Below are 18,053 nucleotides of genomic sequence, written 5' to 3' on the forward strand. Positions count from 1 at the left end.
TGTGTGTGTATATGTAATGGCAGTATAATTATCCATTAGATATTCTTAAATTTGTTACTCATGAAATATTATTATAACTAAATCTCTAAATAAATAAGTAAAACAAAGTGGGACCTGAAAAGATAAAGATATCTGTAAACTTATTAATGACAAGTAATCCTATCTTACTAAACTATTATCCAAAAGAAAAATCAATGCATATATTCTTTCATAATGCTAAATGAAATATAAATATTTTATAGATCTAACAAAAGCTCTGAATTAATTTTAAAAGTCCAAATGTCTAGCACTTAAAATTGTGTAACACTTTTAATATGATAAATATAAAAATTTTAAAAAATTCATTAGCTTATTTAATTAATTCATGAAAAATAAGTACATTACTAAAGTCAAAGATAATGTCTTGCTATTACTATGAAATAAAAAAAATGTGCAGTCTATATAGTATTCAAAAGTTTCAATGTGCTTAATTCAAATCCCATTTCCCTTCCCAGGTTAAAACATCTTGAAAATCTACTTTACTTTACTTTCTGTCAAAATGGATTTATTGATTCAGCAATAAAACATCAAATTTCAACTCTGAGTTATGAAATTAGTTATTTCAGGTAGTCTTAATGAATCTAATAACATACAGTATGCAAAAAGCTTCAAAGTTCACATGACCACTCTTCAAATTTCAGCTTTCAGGATCCTTTTTGAATATTTTTTATATGATTTCCTTTGTAATTATATGAGATCTTGCACATTCACATTTCTGCTATTTGCAGATATATATAATATATATCTTTCTTATAAGGAGTTTATTTAAATATATTTTTCTGTCTTATTTATTCATTTGCATTCTACCTTATTTTATATAACTCACTTTTCTAAAATCTCCCATCAAAGAGCTATTTAATCATCAGCTCTCTATTAGACATTACAGTATATGCTTCTTAATTTACTGATATTGTTCTTTTATTATAGGTTCACAGGAGATTATTAGGCTAATGCCACAACAGCCTTTACAAGCCTAGCCAATAATACTCAGGATATGACAATATTATATCTTATTTCCCCAGATATGGGATGGGATAGCATCAGGGTAGTGGATCTTTGGCTGTTGGAGGCCCAAGTCATTTTACAGACTGCCTCAGTCCATAAGGGACATAAGAAATACCCTGGGAGTGAATATACAGTTCCCCATCCATTTATCCAAATTCTTTTTGAAGAGAGTGATAGATGAGCTTTGTTTTACGAAGACAAGAAGTTTACTCCACAGACAAGGTAGTTTTTGGGATATGAATTCATCTCTTCAGCAAGTTATGTTAGCGTCACAAATAAGGTTCAGGTCCATAGAATGTGTAACCCTCATATAATTTTTCTTGCGAATGTATAACATTTTCATCAAGGCTGGATCAGAGAATGCCTTACAAGCCAGACATAAGCCACCTTTTGATAAACGACATGAGATGGAGTAAAGGGATAGGGCCTTCAGTCAGTCCACATAACACATGTGTCTTATGCTGTGTGTTTTTAGTGAGAAACCTCTAGGGCCACTCCAATTGGTGTAGTGCCTGATTAGGTACATGCAGAAGGGAACATTGTGCTCGATTAATGGGCCTGATGATGGCCGAGTACAATGGCACTATGACTTCCTTTGACTTTGATGCCATGCCCTTACTTGTAAGTTGAGCCACACAAAAGGATTTCCTCACTACAGTAGCTACTTGGTGGTCAGAGTCTGGGTTACTATCTCCTCACCACTGGGTCTACTTTTAGGGGTGTGCTATCGATATTATAATTTCCATGGATATCTGATTTACCAAAGGGTATGATTATGCATTTGTTAGCATGTAGTTTCAGACCATAGTTTTGGCACCAGTCATTTGTCATTTTTAGGCCTGTTTGCAGGATGTCAACATCATTTGGGGATTCAATGATTGCGCCTAGCTTACAGTCATGGCTGAACTTGGTGAGCTAGAGGCCTCCAACATTGCTCTTAACTTCAGAGAAAAACATGAAACGGGAGGGGTCCCAACACCAAGCCCTGTGGGACACCACTAGTAACAGGTTTCTTACAGAAGTGGATTTGCCTATCCGGACAACATGTGTCCTGTCAGTGAACCAATTTGCTATCATCTGATGATGCAGGGGTTTATGCTTGACTCAGTAAGTTTATCTATGATCCCCAAGTGGGGAGAATAGTGTTGAAAGCTTTGGCCAAGTCAAGATAAGCAGTGTATACCATTTTACCCATATCCATGGCTCTGGTGACCTTCTTGAAGAAATGTGCCAGAATAAGCAGGCAAGACCTCCCTTTGACAAAGCCAAATTGGGTCTGGTGCAGTGTTTGGAGATCATAGGAAGTTACTAGGCTATTGGTCCTGAAGCCCTTATACGCGAACAAAATGGACCAGCACGTAAAGGATTGCTCCAGCATAAATTTATTATCAAGCCATTAATCCAAAGTAATGGTAATAAACCATTACCAAAGCAAACCGGTTTTGGCTTAAACAAGCCTTTGTCAATGCTCAAAATGAAAAAAGGTTTCCGCCATGTTTGACACAATTTATAATCCAGCTCTTAAAGGGACATGCATATTAACCACCAAATCATAGATCTGCAGTTCCAAATGGAAAAATAAAAAATATAACATATGTATATATATTTATATATACTATGCTTATATGGGAGATATATAAGTATATAAATTAAAATGTTACTCATATATATCCCCTCTTGATCAGAATACAATCATCCAGTATATGTATACATATAATAAATCACAAAAGAAACCATGTTATGCATGCATATTATAAATATATAATAAGATATAAATATATCTGGATATCTATGGGAAATACAATATATCCATTGAAAACCTACATGGTAATATTCCTACATTGTCTGATTATTACTGTTCTGATACATTTAATCCAGGTCTAAACAGACCCCCCCCCCAATTTGATAATCCACTTATTTTCCATATCATTAAGTTTCCTGTGCCATCCTGCTTTGAAATTCCTATGTAGAATTATCCTGTCTATAATGACAAATTTAAATGTAGCAGATGGGTGTTCAATGGTATGTTTAAACAGTGCATTAGTTATACATTTATTCCTAATAGCACTCATGTGCTCACCTATTCTGAATTTGACTGGCCTAGATGTCTGTCCAATATAGAAAGCAGAACAAGTGCACGTTGCTAATAAACAACCCAATCTGAACTACAATTTCCAAAAATCCTCATGTTAAATACTTTAGAGGTATTCCTACTTGTGAACTCAGTTGTTTTTAATAAATGTTGACAAGCAGAACAATGGCCACATGGAAAACAGCCCATTAATATGTCCCCAAATAAAGTCGTTTGTTGTGGTATGGTAGGAATATATCTCTTATAATGAGTGAAGTATGAGTTCATGTTCCGTCCCCTACGATAGGAGAACGAACATTGGTCAGGTAAAATCTGATTTAAAATGTCTTGTGATAACAAAATACCCCAATGTTGATTAATGATGTCTGTAAACCGATTGGTATTTGTCCCATAAGTAGTTACTAACCTCAAAGGTTGGTTAGATTGTTGCTCAGGAGGTGCCCTATCCCGTGGTTTATATTCCAATAATTCTGTATGTGTTAACCTATTGGTTTCATCCATGGTTGTAAACAGGTTGTGTACATTATAACCACGATTAATAAATCGTCTGGACAAATCAAGACTGAAATTAGAATATTCTTGTTCAGAAGAGCAGATCCTTCTGATCCTCATAAATTGAGATTTTAGAATATTGCGGATGATGTGGCGTGGGTGGCAACTCTGAGCATGTAACAAAGTATTGTATTCTGGAAATTTTCGATGGACTGAAGTAGCTAGGGTGTTATCTGAAAGTCTAGTTACCATTACATCCAGAAACACAATATTTTCCTGCTCTATACTGGCAGTGAATTTAATACCAAAAGAATTGTTATTCAAATAAGATACAAACTCAGATAACTCATCCCTATCACCACGCCACACCATCCAACAATCATCTAGATACCTGCACCCAAGTGGGGAGAATAGTGTTGAAAGCTTTGGCCAAGTCAAGATAAGCAGTGTATACCATTTTACCCATATCCATGGCTCTGGTGACCTTCTTGAAGAAATGTGCCAGAATGAGCAGGCAAGACCTCCCTTTGACAAAGCCAAATTGGGTCTGGTGCAGTGTTTGGAGATCATAGGAAGTTACTAGGCTATTGGCCCTGAAGCCCTTATAAGCCTAACCAAGAATTTAGCCAAGTCAGCACCTGATGCCTCAGTCCAGCAGAGACACAGGTGGAATCCCAGGGGTGTATTCTCTGTTTCCCATCCAGTTATTCAGGTTGTGCTTAAAAAAGTTTAATGAGGTACTCTGCTTGATGTGGAGAGGGAGTTTATGCCACAGACTGGGGAGTCACTGGGACACAAATCTGACCCACCAACAAGTCCTATTGAGGTCACAGACCAGGTTGAGGTCGCACATGTGGATTACTTGAGTGGAACTTGACTTGCGGATATGCAGCAGTCCTATCAAGGCGGGGTCTGAGATAGCTTTGTATGGCAGACTGAGGTCACCTCTTAGGAGTCTGTATGAAACTGAGTAGAAAAACAGGGTTTTAGCCTGTCAGTGTAGGACAGATGTTTGAGGCCCTGGATTCTCCTGGTGAGGAACCTCTGTGGTCTCTCCAGCTGATGCATGTGCTTTCTGAGGTATATGTCAAAAGGGGCATTGTACTCAATAATGGGCCTTGTAAGGGAAGAATACAGTGATATTATGACCTCCTTGTCCTTGGATGAGATGCCCTGACTTATAAGGTGGGCCATTTAGAAAGCTTTCTGTACAACAGAAGCAACATGGTGGTCAAAAGTCAGGTTGCTATCAACCTGGATGCCCAAATCCCTCACGACTGATTGTGTGCTTAGGATGTTGTTTTAATGTGATAATTTGTGGGGACATCACTCTCCTCAAAGGGGATCATCATCATCTTTCGGCTTTTCCCGTTAGGGGTCGCCACAGCGGATCATCTCTTTCCATTTCTTCCTATCATCTGCATCTTGCTCTGTCACACCAACCGCCTGCATGTCCTCTCTCACCATGTCCATAAACCTTATCTTAGGCCTTCCTCTTTTCCTCTTACCTGGCAGCTCCATCCTTAGCATCTTTTTCCCAATATACCCATCATCCCTCCTCAGCACATGTCAAAACCAATGCAATCTCGTCTCTCTTGCTTTGTCTCCAAACTGTCCAACATGAGCTGACCCTCTAATATACTGATTCCTAATCCTATCCATCCTAGTCACACTGAGTGCAAATCTTAACATCTTTAACTCTGCCACATCCAGCTCTGACTCCTGCCTTTTTGATGGTGCATTTTTTGGTATTCAGCTTGAGGCCATGTTTCTAGCACCAGTCATTTGTTTGGGTGAGACCCTCTTGTAGGATGTCTACATAACTAGGGGAATTGATGATAGCGCCCAGCTTGCAATCATCTGCAAACTTGGTCAGCCATAGCCCATTGGTTTTGGCCTGCACCTCAGACAAGTATATCCCAAATAACAGAGGCTCCAGTCTGATCCCTGGGGATATGCCGTTTGTTATGGGTCTACTACTTGAGGTGGTTTCCCCTATTTTGACTAGGTGGGTTCTATCAGTGAGCCAGTTTGCTACCCATCTGGTAACATACAGATTGATGCCTAGTTGAGAGAGTTTATCTATTTTGTCTGAGTGGGGAATAGTGTCGAAGGCTTTGGCCTGGTCAAGGTAGGTGGTGTGCACTGTCTTCTCCTCATCCATGGCTTTGGCGACTGTCTCAAAGAAGTCAACCACATTTAACAGACATGATCTCCCCTTGACAAGGCCAAACTGTGTGTGGGCGAGTGTTTGGAGGTTGCTAATGTCCTTGTTAATGAGGTCCATGATAATCTGTTTCATAGCCTTACAGATCAGGCTAGTTAGGCTGATGGGTCTATAATTTCCCAGATCGGTGGACGCTCCAACTTTGTGCAAAGGGATGACAGTAGCTTTCCTCCAGTCAGCTGGGATGAAGCCAGTACTCTGGCTTTGGTTGAATAGAGTGCATAATGGTTCTCCATGCTCCTGCCTGAGTTCATGTAGGATGCGGCCTGGGATGTTATCGGGTCCCATGGAGGCTGTATTTTTTGCATTTGAGACAGCAGTGATAACTTGTTCCCTAGAGATAAGGGGAGGGGGGAAGGTACTAGGGATGTCCTGATTTACTAATGGGGGGACAGTGGGGTGAAACTTTTGAGATTGTGGATGTATATGAAGAAGGCCTTATGACTGTCTCTTGTAGATGTGGCCAATTTGGACTCAAAGTTTGCTTTGGAGGATTTCACTAGTGTTCTTACTTGCTTGTTCAGGGTAAGGAGTGATTGCTTCCAATTGGACACCTGCTCCTTCTTGGTCCTGGACTGCAATTTTTTCCTCTTGTTATAGAGTTTATTTATTGCAGATGTCCACCAGACATGTTTACTCTTCCTTGCTGAGTATGATTTCATTCTGTCAATTATTCCTGATCCTATGCATTTATATAAATGCTTATATAGTACTTTGGTGTAGATTTGGACATTGGTGCCATTTCCTACAGAGAAGGAGGGGGCTGTGAAGCTGTTTATATCATCCCTCAGGAGGTTGTAATCCTAAGTCATTATTGGTCAGGTCCATGATAATTCTCTCCATGGTCTTGCAGATAAGACTGGTCAATCTTATGGGTCTGTAGTTCCCTGGGTCAGTTGATGGGGCCCCACTTGTGCAGAGTGACAACTGTTGCAGTCCTCTATTTTGCTGGGACAAAGCCAGTCTGGAGGCTGTGTTTAAAAAGGGTATCTAGTGGCCCTGGTTCTGTTTTAAGCTATTCAAGAAGCATCCTGGAATGTTGTCAGGACCCATGGAGGCTGTGTGTTTTGACTTTAGGAAACATAGTAAGGACATGTTTCCTTGGAATGACTGTATTTCCTCGAGCGTAGTAGGAGGTGATGGGTGAAGAAGAATGAACTGAACTTGACAGCCAGCAGGTTTGCTATAGTTTCAGTGTGGGTGTAAGTGTTGCTGTTTATGATTGACTTTGCACATTGCTGAATGTGCCCCCTGAGGTTATGAACATGACTTAAAAAAGCCTTATGGTTATTTCACCTGGGAGGCTATCTTTACTTTGTAGTTTGGTTTGGCAGATTTGACCATCTCTCTAATTTATTTGTTTAGACTGGCATGTGTCTTTTTGCACTGTTTATCTGTTCCTTTTTGGCTTTGGAGAGGATTTTTTTTCCTTTTGTTGAATATCCTGTTTATGGTAGGGTTCCACCAGAGTGGTTTGTTTTTGCCAGTAATCATAGTTTTGACTCGGACAGGTACAGCTTCCTGTATGCAGATGTGAATGTGGTTGTACAGTACTTCTGCATACAGCACAGAGTAGTCCTAAGTGTCATCAGGGTTTGGAGAGGCTTGGAAGTTTAATAAGTGTAGTTTGAGATAACTGGCTTTAGTAAAGTTCTTAACAGGTTTGGAATTGGATGGGAGTTCTAATAGCACTAAAGGAGATCATTTTGATCCAGGGTGTTTTGCATTGGCAAAGTCCAAAAACCTGTGAGCAAGTGAGTTATGGGTCATATAGGTCTCCCATTTTATGGAGTGGTAGTTGAAGTGGTGATGCCCATCCACTGGCCCAGTAATCAGGGGGCCTCAATCCTCACCACCAATACCAGTGAGGGACATGCACATTGAGAGGATGGACAGTGCACACATGATAAAGTACAATTTCCTTTAAGAGCACACAGAGATCACTGTCAGTCTAGGGCTGGTTTCTCCCTCTCTCTCCAGATCCTCAATAAGACTCCCCACTGGCACAGATATAGGGTTAAGATCTCAGCTGAGTGGTCAAGCCAAAACCTCCAGCACCCTCTCTGTCCAATCAGTGCTTCATGTCCCTGCCCAAGTAGCTGAGATTGATTTATATATGAACACACATATACTCCTGGGGAAGGCTGGCACAGGTTCTCCAGCTATGCCTCATTCTGCCCTGACTATATGGTAGTACCACCTGCCACCAACCACCCTTATCAGCTACTATAAAGGCCCTTACCAAAGGGTGTCCAATTCTACTGCTTAATGTTACTGTTATCCAAATAGTAAGTGTGACCAAGGCTAAGGATATTTAGGAGTGGCTTATACAGTATCACCAAATACATGCAAGTACTCTAAGAGCTTATATATCTCTACACAAAATCAGCCACAGTTAAAAGGTTTACATATATTTAATAATAAATAATAAAAACACAAGACAATACTTATTAACTCAACACAGTGACAGCAGAGTTCACAATTCACATGAAATAATTTAAAATAACATAGCAGGACAGTCTAACAGAAAACATCTAACTAATCTTGCTATATCCCTATATTCCTATCTATCTCCAGGAGAAACTAGGTTCTAAATAACTTACAGAACAAGGAAAAGTGCTGTTGATATCATGTGTTCAGGTTCATAAACAAATACAAAATGCACTCTTTCTCTCTGAGATAGTTCTTAAATTAATAATAATACACATTACTGCTGGGTTAGTTAGATGACATCACTATCTGACACTTGCATCTAGTTCCCAGTCTAAACAGATACCAACAAAATTTAACATGTCTCTGTCAAAAATACTTATCTCTCAGATGTACAGCTGCTAGGAAGTCACAGAGCAATACAAAAACACTTTACATGTGAAACCTAGTAATTATCTCTGTCTTAAAACAATAGAAAGAAACTCCTAGCCTAGACATCCTGTCTCTTAGCTTGAGATAAACTGACTTTATAACACATTGTAAAACTCTTTATTTATCAACGTATTTTCTTAGAGTTTTGCAAGTTAATTCTGTATATCCCATTTTCTACTATGAAACCTACATTACACAGGCATAGAGTTTATACACATTTCTGCTTTCTTCCAGCAAGGTGCACTGTGGTTACAATCTTGAAGCGCAGCACATAACACAGTTTTCTTACATTTGTAAAAGAAGCCTGTGGATCATATTAATATTTACAATGACATATAATTATTTACAAAATTCTATCTAGATGGGCTGGCAGCCTTCACAGAAGTCATCCATAAGTAGGGTGTTAGGCTGAATGTTAAGAGATTCCAGTAGGTTTAGAAGGAGGTGCAGTTTTCCAGACTTATGTTAGGGGATCTGTAGCTGGCAAGGATATTGATGGGGGGGTCACATCTATGGTTAGTTGGGCATAGAGCAGCTCAAGAGAGTCATGCTGGACCAGTCTAGCAGTCTACATTTCCTCTATGAACACTGAGACACTTCCCCTTTTTGTTTTATCCTGAGCTGAGGGGGATCAAAATGTATGAAAGGCATTGTAGGCTTTGATAATGGGGGTGCTCTCCATGGTTCTAAACCATTTTGCCAAGACCGCACATATATCTGCACCCTTCAGGGTGAGGAGTGAAATCAGGGAGTGCAGTGTTTTATTTAAACTCCTAGCATTCATCAGCAGTAACTTTAGGTGGTCATGAGTGTTTTATGTTATGTTGGCGAGTTTAACAGTGTGGCACAGCCTAAAAAAGGCACTATGGGGATAGATAATATTTTACCAGTATCTGGAAGACAAGTGGTGAAAAGTGCAAACCATCTCTGGCAAAGCATTGTAATTTGTTGATCTTGTCTCCCACTGCTGACAGATATTGGATCCCCCTGTTGTGACACCAGAAATTAAGCCAATTGTTGAAGTCAGTCATTTTTTGCTGGTACTGTGGCATCATCAATGGAGAAGGTAGGATGCTACTCAAGGCTAGATTCATATCCACTTGGGACACATATTCAGAGAACTCCATCATGTCTCTCTCTATATAGTCAAGTAAGGTACATTTTGGGTAGTTTATACCCACATGGATTATGATAGTGTCATACTGGTACTTGTGGATAAAGACCTAAATGCATGCATGATCTGGTGGATCCTGTCCATAGACACACAGCCCACTGTTATCTTCTCCTTGATTAGCCTGGTAAGGAGGACATTAGCATGTCTTACAATGGAATCATAAATAAACAGAATGCTTGGCTGTGTGTGTGGTGTGTTGCCTTATGGGCTTGGTAGTGTGGCTACTATGATTTTCAGAGTTATGTCTTGTTTGAGGTGCTGTCTTTTTTGAGTTTGTATGGGGCCACTGAGAGATTCCTTTTGGAGGTATTGAAGGTGTGGGTAGATCAGAATCAAATGCTTATGCATATGAGGGTCTGTGTGTTGTTCCTTTGTGTTGATAGTGAGTGTTTTGGGTGTAACATTGACAAACTGGTTTGCATTTTTTTGTGTGGGTATGTAAGAGCTGTGCCTCCAATAACATTGTGTATCTACATCTCTCACACATTGTGTTTGTCTATTCTAAAATGAAATAGTTGTCAGTGAACATAAGGCAGTTGCTAAACTGCCTCATGATGCCCATATTCACTAGGCCAGCAACATAGAAGCAGAGAAGTGCCTATGCATTATACCAGATCCTAGGCAGCTCACTTAAAGGTCTAAGTGGGGGGTGCATAGTAGTATACTACAAGATGACCTCAAACTAGTAGCTGTTTGAGCAGCTATGAACAGTGGGAAACTGTGGAGACCATTTCCTATAGAGGATGTTAAACTGGAGAGGTTTACCTATATAAAGGCATGCATAACCACATTTGAATGATGTGCAAAATTAGGCTTTTATACCATCAGAATGAAAGACTTTTACACAGTTAAGCCTTCTGACCAGTCTGATAAACACACAATAAGCCTTAGACCAGCAATTCCCAACTCAGATAGGTTGAATCAGCCCTCTGTTCCAACCAGTACGCAGAATAAAACTATTGAAATGCAAAATTTAGTTGTTGTGAGTTCAATTGCAGTAACAAATGCTTTACAGCAAAAGACACAACTCCTACAATATCAAAAGTCCTTGGAAATACATTCACAAACCCTGAAAAGTGTTCCAGAATAAAAAAGGTGCACAAATATAGGAAAGCTTCTACAGAGAAAAACTTTATAAAACTTAGAAATATGTTGACAAACTCAGAATAGCGTTTGCAGTATCAGAGAAGGTTAGGAAATATCAGGAGATGGTTAAAACAACCTAAGAGCAGTACAGTAACAAACAAGTGGCATTTCTTTAACTAGTGCAGGCTGAAAAATAGTGATAAGTTCAAACAAATCAATAAATGTAGCACATAACTGTTTTAAACAGCAGTGAAATAGAGCAAGTGTAAAAAATACTTATATCAGATCTGCAGGTCCACAGATGACTTTTGATGAAATCCAAGATCTTATAGTCACAGATGTCCAAGCAAGTTTTATTACTTCTGCATTTGCATATTATTCAAAAGATCAACAAAAACAAACCCAGCTGCAGCAAACAAAACTGTAAAATTCCCCAAAGCAGGTAGAAGACAGCTCGATATCTAGCTAAATCTAAAAACTTGATGAACCAACAAGTAATTGTACTAAAAAACTTTATTACAGAGAAAGAAAGTTAGCGCTTTCACGGTAATACCATACCGCTTCTTCAGACAAACATGAATGGTGACAGAATAACTTATATGCAAATGACCTCATCTCAAACAGCTTAACAACCAATAAAACAAACATTCATGCAGCCACATTCTCAGCTTAAAGGCATATAAAGTAGATAATATTTACTAGCATAAAATCTAATAAAAAAATAAAAAATAATAAAAACATTAGCACAAATAGATATAACATGAACGATATTCATAAATATGTAAACAAACAACAATAAACACCCTTTAGGCACCCTGTCATGGGCTACTTGTGGAAGTTGAGGGCATCTGCTGATTGCTCCACCAGGAATGTGGTTTATTTAGCACATTGTCAGTGCTGTTATAAATTCTACGTCGGTAAGATGAACAGGAGCTTAAAAGAAAGAATTAGGGACCATGTGTGTTGCATGAAGAAGTAATATGATTTTAGTGCCTTAGTGAAACATGTTTTGTCTACTGGCCCTGAACACAACTTTGTCTTCCAGGTATTAAGTGTGATCAGCCCAGGTCTGCGAGGTGGTGATATAGTGACTCATACGGAGGTGGTCGAGTTAGAGTGGATCTTGAGGTTGGGGGCACACCTTGTTATGGGGTTGAATGATCATGTCCCCATTAAGCCTGTATTAAGGAATAAATGGCTGTAGGGTGTTTATTGTTGTTTGTTTACATATTTATGAATATCTTTCATGTTTTATCTATTTATGCTAATGTTTTTATTATTTTTTTTTATTTTTATTAGATTTTAGGCTAGTAAATATTATCTACTTTATATGCCTTTAAGCTGAGAATGTGGCTGCATGAATGTTAGTTTTATTGGCTAAGTTGTTTGAGATGATGTCATTTGCATACAAGTTATTCTGTCACCATTCATGTTTGCCTGAAGAAGCGATATGGTATTACCGTGAAAGCGATAACTTTCTTTCTCTGTAATAAAGTTTTTTGGTATGATTACTTGCTGGTTCATCAAGTTTTTGGATTTAGCTGTATATCGAGCTGTCTTCTGCCTGCTTTGGGGAATTTTACATTATTCATAAGATGTTTACTCTTCTTTTTTATTCTAGTATTATAAGCAAGTTATTCTGTCACCATTCATGTTTGCCTGAAGAAGCGATATGGTATTACCGTGAAAGCGATAACTTTCTTTCTCTGTAATAAAGTTTTTTGGTATGATTACTTGCTGGTTCATCAAGTTTTTGGATTTAGCTGTATATCGAGCTGTCTTCTGCCTGCTTTGGGGAATTTTACATTATTCATAAGATGTTTACTCTTCTTTTTTATTCTAGTATTATAAGCAATCTTGACTCTATATAAAAGAAATCCTTATTGTTTAATTTGAATGTGGGTCTTAGTCATTGTTAATTACTATTCTTATCTAAGCGTCACATCCTGACATTAGAATTTGATTACAGCATGTCAGAATGGCAACTCACAGCACACAGCAGCTGCTAATTTCCTCTGTAGTTTCTCATTCTTTCTTAATTCTTTTTCGCTATCGAATCAATAACAAACATCTAACTTTACTTCTTCCCATTAATATGTACAGTTAGAGTTAATAACTCTACAGCATAAGCTATTAACTTTTAACAAAATGTAACTAAGTTATATGCTAGCAGCAGCTCAATATAAAACATTGCTATGGCTTTTGTTTTACTAGTTCTTCACTTCCAAGTAAATATTAAAAAAAGATCTGATGTTGTCAATCTTCATGTAATCCTTGACTGTGGGCTCAGTTCTGAGCCTCAGAACCAACGCCTTTGAAAAACTCTTGAGCTAAGCTCTACCCATAATGCTTCTCACAAATCTCATTTGCCACTTCATAGTGCCAGACGTGTTCTCTCCTCTGAGCTCCAAGTGACAGCAATAACCTTGTTAAACTGTAAGTTTGACATGTTTTTCTCTTCTAAAGTCTACTTTTCCCTTTCATTTCTTCTAACCGCTCCTCTATTATATAGTTTATCTTGTGTGTGTGTGTGTGCGTGTGCATGCGCGTGTGCATGTGTGTGTGTGTGTCTGTGTGTATGTGTATGTTCAGTTTCTTCAATCTACCATTTAGCTAATCTCTCTCATACCAGCATTTGTATTTGCTTTATTAAAAAAAAAAAAAATTTCTATCATTTTTATTCTCAATTCTCGCTGCGTGTGTGTGTGTGTGTGTGTGTGTGTGTGTGTGTGTGTGTGTGTATGTGTGTGTATATGTGGGACCTTTCATTTGTCATAATGGACAAGCCTGTTAAAGGCACTTCTGGCTTTAAAAGGTACCAGAAATGTGACAGGAAGCTACCTAATTCAGACGGACACACTGTTTGTGTCTATTATTTAGGAATGATCCATTTACAAGAGGACTGTGCAGTTTGCCAAAGTTTTTATCCATAAGGCTTTAATAACCTGCAAAAATAAACTTATTCTGAAGGGTCTTCTTAAATCAGACTTTGAAGTGGCCTTATCTGGTCCCAAAACAGAAGCAAGTTCACCTTCCTCTTCTTCTTCCTCAAGTTAGACAAAGAAAAGAAGTCAGTTGGTGCTGACATGTTCTTTGGAACCTCCATGTAAAATAGCCAAGGCTTCCACAGTTCCTAGAGTTTCTTCAGAGCCACTTGGTCAAGTGACTCATTCCTTGACATCATCGGTGCCTGTTTCTGAAATGACTTCATTGGTGCGGATGCCATCAGTACCGGTTTCTGCACTGACTACTTCAACACTGATGTCAGTTATGGAATTATCTTCTCCTTCTTTTATGCCAACCAAAACCATAGAACCAAAAGAGTTTTCATTTAAAACTTTACCATGCAGTGATGCAGCAGTCTTAGAAATTTGAAAACTGCTCAACAAAAGAATCATCCAAGCAGTCCCACTGGACCAGAGAGGATCTGGGATTTACTCAAGATTCTTTTTAGTGCCAAAGAAAACAGGGGACTGGAGACCAATTTTGGATCTCAGTCACTTGAACAAATCAGTTCATCAAACCAAATTCTGGATGGTCTCGGTTCAGTCTATACTTCTGTTCCTGGAAAAAGATGAATGGATGTGCTCACTAGATCTTCAGGATGCATATTACCATATAAAAATGGACAAGCAGTCTAGAAGGTTTCTGTGCTTCTGGCTGGGAGCCAGTCACTATCAGTTCAGGGCACTTGCCCTTTGGTTTCACCACAGCTCCCAGGGTGTTCATCAAATGCATGGCAGTAGTAGCAGCTCACTAAGACTGCTAAGATTCCGAGTGTTTCCATATCTGGATGACTGGTTCCTTACCGCTCCCACCAGGCATTAACTCATAAAGACATGAGATTATACTCTTCTACTTTGTTTGGACTTAGGAATCACTTTAAACTATGAAAAGTCCCTTTTAAAACCATCCCAACAGTTGGAATTAATTGGAGCTATGCTCGGTACACTCACTGGAATTGCATCTCTCCTCTTAGAAAGACTACAAAGGATAAGATCACAGGTCAGCCAGATCATTCACAGCAAGAAAGTAACAATGAGACTCCTTCTACAATCTATAGGTTCAATGGCAGCCACTATCCTCTAGTCCCTCTGGCGAGATACCACTTGCAAATTCTTCAATCGCTCCTGGAGTCTCAATAGTCTTTTCTGATTCAGCCAATGTCCCATCTGGTTATGATCACCAGTCAATGCAAGGAAGACCTGACTTGGTGGCTTCACTCCAACAAATTCTTTTTGGGCCATTCATTTGTCCTTCCTTAACCCCAAGCCATAGTGACCATGGACACATCCCAGATATGGTGGGGGGCATTATGTGAGAAAGAATGTTCAAGGCACTTGATCTCAGCTAGAGGCCAATTTGTATATCAACATTCTAGAGATGAGGTGGTGCTCTTAGAGTTGCAGGCATTTCAAGAAACCCTCCCCTTGGGAACAATTGCAATTCAGACAGACAATATGTTAGGAGTCTGGTACATCAACAAGCAATGGGGAACCAGATCTTACCCTCTTTGTCGAGAAACGCTCAGAGTATGGCAATGGGCAATATCGTCTGACCACTTTCCAGTAGCAATGCACATTCTTGGGAGCTCCAATGTGATCATGGACAAATTGAGCAGACCTATCCTCATGCCTCATTAGTGCTCTCTCAATCCAGTGGTAGCAGAAAAGATAATCAGCCACTGGGGCCAACCTTTCTGCGTCCCGTTCGCATCCCCTCTGAACAACAAGTGTAGCAGTTACTTTACCCTAACCCCCCCCTAGGAGAGTCACCCAGAGATACTGTCCTTCACAACTGGTACCCCGGTCTATTGTATGTCTTTCCACTGATCCCTCTAATATGCCACCTTCTAAGGAAAGCCAACAGGTCGAAGAACAGAATAATTCTCATCAGCCTATTCTGGCCTCTACAGGTCTGGTTTCCCTTTGTCTACTTTGGAGACCCTGGATACTGGTCCCAGACCTATTGTCCCACCCACAGGGGCTCGTTCATCTGAATCTTCAGCATCTCAAGCTCACTGAGTGGCTTCTCCAGTTCCCATTATTGCCAGGCATTCTTTTCTTCCACCAGTCCACTGCATCATTCTAGTCCACCACAAAATGTCAACAAGAAAATTGCACCTCAACAAGTGGCTAAAGTTTTCCAAGTGGTCATCAGACCTTAGTCTTGACCCATATTTTGCACCTATTGATAGAGTTCTGGATTTAGGTTCATAGGTTCATAGGTTCATACTAGGCTATCTGCCCGAGGGCATTTACAAGCCTAGCCCATAGTTTTGTGGCTTACGCCACCCCTTTAGTATGGGGAACTATACCCATTATTTTGCTGTGCCTCTGTTGAGCAGTGACACTGAGGTAATCCCTGGGGTATATCTGCGATCTCCCATCCATTGGTCAAGATTTCTCTTGAACAAGGCCAGCGAGGTGCTCTGCCTCACATATACCAGGATTTTATTCCACAGCATAGGGAGTCTTTGGGTGATGAATCTATCCCTCCAGCACGTCCTATTAATAGCCGTGTCGAGGTTTAAGTCTCCCGCCCTTGTGGCTCTGACGGATCTAGATTTTTTGAGGTGAAGCATATTCATCAAATCTGGGTTTGACATGGCCTTGTATGTTAGGCAAAGGTCACCTCTGAGCAAGTGGTAAGCGACTGAATAGAGCTGGAGTTCTTCCAGTCGGGCAGCATAGGACAGATGTTTGAGACCCTTTATCCTTTTGGTGAGGAACTTTTGTGGCCTCTCCAGCTGCTGCAAGTGTCGGGTCAGATACATTCCGAATGGGGCATTGTACTCAATCATTGGTCTGATGAGTGATGAGTATAGGGAGACTATGACCTCCCTTGATCTAGATGAGAATCCCTTCATGATAAGGTGGGCAATGTAGAAGGTCTTCCTAACTACTTTAGCTACATGGGTGTCGAATGACAGACTACTATCAACCTGGGTCCCCAGGTCCCTGATAACTTCTTCTGTGCTCAGTGGATTGCCACCTATTTGGTAGCTAGGGGTAACCTTGTTTTTCCCGAAGGGTATGACTATGCATTTTTGGCATTTAACTTTAGGCCATGGCTCTGGCACCAGTTATCCGTTTCTGTGAGACCCTTCTGAAGGATATCTGTGTCAGATGTGTTTTCTACTATGGCGCCCAGTTTGCAGTCATCTGCAAACTTTGTCAGCCATAACCCTCCTGTGTTTGCTTGTACTTCGGAAAAGTAGATGCCAAACAAGAGTGGGCCCAGGACTGAGCCCTGTGGTACACCACTTGTGACAGGCTTTGAGTCTGACATGGCGCCAGCAACTCTGACCCTGTGGGTTCTGTCACTCAGCCAGTTTGCAACCCATCTTGTGATGTATGGGTTAACATTTAAGCTGATGAGTTTTTCAATGATACCCGAGTGGGGTATTGTATCGAAGGCCTTCGCCAGATCGAGGTAGGCTGTATGGACTGCCTTTCCCTCATCAATGGCTTTGGTGACTGTTTCAAAAAGTCAACCAAGTTTAAAAGGCATGATCTGCCTTTGACAAAGCCAAACTGGGATGGATCCAAAGTCTGCAAATTCCTATGTCTTTATTTATGAGGTCCATTATGATCCTCTCCATGGCTTTGCAGATAAGGCTTGTCAAGCTAATGGGCCGGTAATTTCCAGGGTCGGTGGAGGCACCGCCTTTGTGAAGTGGGACCACAGTTGCAGTGCGCCACTCCTGGAGTACGTATCCAGAGGTAAGACTATGATTAAACAGCTGTCCTAGCTGTGGGATTAATTCCTCGTTGAGTTCGTGGAGCACACAGCCGGGGACACCATCAGGTCCCATGGATGCTGTGTTTTTGCTTTGGAGAGACCAGTTCTCACTTGGGCGTTGGAGATGTTTGGGGGCTGCAATCGCTTGGTATAGATATCTCTCCTTTTGGGAGGGGAGAAGTTTGCACTGAACCTGTCAGCCAGTATGTTGGCAATGTCTGTAGGATCAGTAATCTTCACATCATTTTGAACTAGTTCTGAGCATATCTGGGAGTTTCCTCCCAGGTTTCTAACATAGCTAAAGAAGGCCTTATGATTGTCTTTTGAGTCTT

The sequence above is a fragment of the Protopterus annectens genome, chromosome 3.part1 (assembly GCF_019279795.1).
Source record: "Protopterus annectens isolate FY-2018-M chromosome 3.part1, PAN1.0, whole genome shotgun sequence".
Lineage (NCBI taxonomy): Eukaryota > Metazoa > Chordata > Ceratodontiformes > Protopteridae > Protopterus > Protopterus annectens.